Source organism: Triticum dicoccoides, chromosome 4B (assembly GCF_002162155.2).
Source record: "Triticum dicoccoides isolate Atlit2015 ecotype Zavitan chromosome 4B, WEW_v2.0, whole genome shotgun sequence".
Lineage (NCBI taxonomy): Eukaryota > Viridiplantae > Streptophyta > Magnoliopsida > Poales > Poaceae > Triticum > Triticum dicoccoides.
Window position 1 is genome coordinate 17,356,394 of NC_041387.1, and position 4,444 is coordinate 17,360,837.

Consider the following 4,444-nt stretch of genomic DNA (forward strand, 5'->3'; position numbering starts at 1 on the left):
TATTTTTTGCTTTCGCGAGAGGCACGGTTGTGACTTCGTCAGAGGCACGGGCGTGCCTCTTTCGGATAGGGAAAAAACGCATTTTCTGTTTTTTTCTCTTTCGCGAGAGGCACGGTTTTGCTTCCGCAAGAGGCACGGTTTTGCTTCCGCAAGAGGCACGGTTGTGCTTTCGCGAGAGGCACGGTTGTGCCTCTTTCCGAAAGGAAAAAAAAAACGCGTTTTCTGTCTTTTTTTTGCTTTCGCGAGAGGCACGGTTGTGATTTCGTCAGAGGAACGGGCGTGCCTCTTTCGGAAAGGGAAAAAAATCCGTGTTTCCGGTTCGGTTTTTTCGTCGGTTTTTTTCGTCCGGTTTTTTCATGAAAAAAAATTCGTCAAAAACTATCAACATGGGATCTAGTTTTGAAGATCTCGACGCGAGGAATCCAACGGCGAAAGCGGTTCGAGATTTGGACGCATGATTTAAGAGATAAAACGTTTTGAATAAACAGATCTACGGAAAAAGGGAAAACTCCCAGGTTGCGACAAATGGCGCACATGTAGCGCGCCACTTGTCACAACCTGGAAAAGTTGGAATGATCTTCGCAAGATGTACTCCTTAATTAGTGATTTTGGTTGATGCGTTCGCTGAAAAATGCTCTAACATTCGCCGAATAGCTTTTTCGTGTGAGGGAGCAGAGTTGGCCATATGGGGCATGCCAACCAGGCCGGCCCATTGGTACGTCTGGCACGACATGACATGGGCTAAATGGATTGTGCCCGCGACACACGTCACACCAGGGGTCGTTAGAGCATCTCTAGCTGACCCCGCAAAAAGCCCCAACCTGCAAAATAATCGTCAAAATGCGGGTCAGTGCGGAAAATCCTGCCCGAACAGACCCCGCAAACGCGGTCGGCCCGCAAAATTTTTTAAGGGGCGTAGCAAAATCTTGACCCCAACCCGTGAAAATAAGGATTTTGGAGACAACCCGAGGACGACCTGTGTATGTGAAAGACCGTTGGCGGGAGTGCAACTGCCAGCTGAAACTTCATGGCCCGCTCCCCGCCCATCCCCGTCCGCCTCTCGCCCGCCCCGGCCGTCGCGCTCGCTGGCCGTTCGCCCAGGCCGCTGCGCCCGACCGTCCGCTGCGCAGGCCTGTCGTCCGCCCAGCCGTCCGCTTCGCCGACCGTCCGCCATAGGCGCCCGCGGCTCTCCCGACGAAGGAGCTAGCTTGCTAGCTAGCTGAATCGAATCGATTCGAACGTAGCGAGCTAGCTAGGCTAGCTCGCTAGCTACGGCGAATGGAGGAGTCCAGCCACCGCCCGCGCAACCGCGGCCGCCCTGGCCTCTGCCTGCGTCTTCTGATGTCTACTACACAACCTTTTTCTTGTAGACGTTGTTGGGCCTCCAAGTGTAGAGGTTTGTAGGACAGTAGCAAATTTTTCTCAAGTGGATGACCTAAGATTTATCAATCCGTGGGAGGCGTAGGATAAAGATGGTCTCTCTCAAACAACCCTGCAACCAAATAACAAAGAGTCTCTTGTGTCCCCAACACACCCAATACAATGGTAAATTGTATAGGTGCACTAGTTCGGCGAAGAGATGGTGATACAAGTGCAATATGGATGGTAGATATAGGTTTTTGTAATCTGAAAAATATAAAAACAGCAAGGTAACTAATGATAAAAGTAAGCACAAACAATATTGCAATGCTTCGAAACAAGGCCTAGGGTTCATACTTTCACTAGTGCAAATTCTCTCAACAAGAATAACATAATTAGATCATATAACTATCCCTCAACATGCAACAAAGAGTCACTCCAAAGTCACTAATAGCGGAGAACAAACAAAGAGATTATTGTAGGGTACAAAATCACCTCAAAGTTATTCTTTCTGATCGATCTATTCAAGAGTCCATAGTAAAATAACACGAAGCTATTCTTTCCGTTCGATCTATCCTAGAGTTTGTATTAGAATAACACCTTAAGACGCACATCAACCAAAACCCTAATTTCACCTAGATACTCCAATGTCACCACAAGTATCCGTGGGTATGATTATATGATATGCATCACACAATCTCAGATTCATCTATTCAAACCAACACAAAGTACTTCAAAGAGTGCCTCAAAGCTTCTACCCTATGCATAAGTTCACAAGGTCACTGAACCCGCAAGTTGATCACCAAAATATACATCAAGTGAATCAATAAAATACCCCATTGTCACCACGGGTATCCTACGCAAAACATACATCAAGTGTTCTCAAATTCTTAAAGACTCAATCCGATAAGATAACTTCAAAGGGAAAACTCAATCCATTACAAAAAGGTAGAGGAGGAGAAACATCATAAGATCCAACTATAATAGCAAAGCTCGCGATACATTAAGATCGTGCCATATCAAGAACACGAGAGAGAGAGAGAGAGATCAAACACATAGCTACTGGTACGTACCCTCAACCCCAAGGGTGAACTACTCCCTCCTCGTTATGGAGAGCGCCGGAATGATGAAGATGGCCACCGGTGATGGATCCCCCACCGGCAGGGTGCCAGAACAGGACCCCGATTGGTTTTGGTGGCTATAGAGGCTTGCGGCGGCGGAACTCCCGATCTAGGTTTCTTTCTGGGGGGTTATGTATTTATAGGAATTTTTGGCGTCTATCTCACGTCAAGGGGTCTCTGAGTCGTCCACGAGGCAGGGCAGCGCGCCCGGGGGTAGGGCGCGCCCTCCACCCTCGTGGACGGCTCGGGACTCTTCTGGCCCAACTATTTTACTCCCGGGGCTTCTTTTGGTCTATAAAAAATCATCAAAAATTGGCACGTCAATTGGACTCCGTTTGGTATTCCTTTTCTATAAAACTCAAAAACAAGGAAAAAACAGAAACTGACACTGGGCTCTAGGTGAATAGGTTAGTCCCAAAAACATATAAAATAGCATATAAATACATATAAAACATCCTAGATGGATAATATAATAGCATGAAACAATCAAAAATTATAGATACCTTGGAGACGTATCAATCATCCCCAAGCTTAATTCCTGCTCATCCTCGAGTAGGTAAATGATAAAAACAGAATTTTTGATGTGGAATGCTACCTAACATAATTACTAATGTAATTTTCTTTATTGTGGCATGAATGTTCAGATCCGAAAGATTTAACACAAAAGTTTAATATTGACATAAAAATAATAATACTTCAAGCATACTAGCAAAGTAATCATGTCTTCTCAAAGTAACATGGCCAAAGAAAGTTCATCCCTACAAAATCATATAGTTTGGCTATGATCCATCTTCGTCACACAAAATGCTCAAATGATGCACAATCCCGATGACAAGCCAAGAAATTGTTTCATACTTTAGTATTATCAAACCTTTTCAACTTTCACGCAATACATGAGCGCGAGCCATGGACATAGCACTATAGGTGGAATAGAATGGTGGTTGTGGAGAAGACAAAAAGGAGGAAGATGATCTCACATCAACTAGACGTATCAATGGGCTATGGAGATGTGTCGGGGGTTGGGTGCGACATATGCCAAAGGATGACTTATCATGGTGGGAGCGAGTAGAACGTCGCCGGTGCCAGGAAACGGGATTAGGCGAAGGCATGCACGCCGGCGAATCTTACCCAGCTTCGGGGCTCTCCGGGGAGATAACACCCCTACTACTGCTCTGCGGGGTCTCCGCATGTTCACTAAGGCGTAGTGACTACAAGGTTGCTCCTAGAGTTGTATTCTGGAGGTAGAAGGAGGCAAGGCTAGCTCTCTTCTTCCTATACGATCTGGTCTAAGGCTAACTGATGCGAACCCTTTGCATGGGTGCCCCGGGGGGTTTATATAAGCCTACCCCCTGGGGGTACAATGGTAATTCGGCTGGGCGCGGGTCCCAGCCGTCTGTCTCACAGGCCGCCGTCTTCTCCGCCGACTGCTGGGGCCCGCCGACTCGCGGGCCCCGCCGGCGAGTCCGGCACTGTAGCCGTGCTTCTGATGACGCAGGCTTGGTCATGGGTCGTGGCAACAGTGCCGCCGTCTATCGGGCGATCACTGTCGTTACTCCCCATCTTGTCTGGTTAATGGCGCGTGGGACCCGTAGGAGAGGCTGGCCGACTCTGGGGGACCGACTCCCACGGGTCCGCCTTCGGGGCGTATCCGCCGTCTTCTATGTTCTCACTGTCTGGTGGGTCCGCCGTCTCGGGGCCGTACAGGTAGGCCATCGTGGCCACAGTACACCGCTCACTGTGGCTGAGGTCAGGGCTGGCATGGCAACAGTGTCGGGCCACGCCGGAGATCTCCGGCGGTATGGCACACTGTAGCCATGTTGGCCCCTCGCAAGCAGAAGGTGATGACCACGCCGTGGTCGTACCCGCCTCGCCTATCGAAACGAGTGTAGCGTCGTGGGCCGACTCTCCGTAGTCGGCTTTCCTGGAAGTCGCTGGCCAGGAGTCGGCTCATCTGGGAGTCGTCA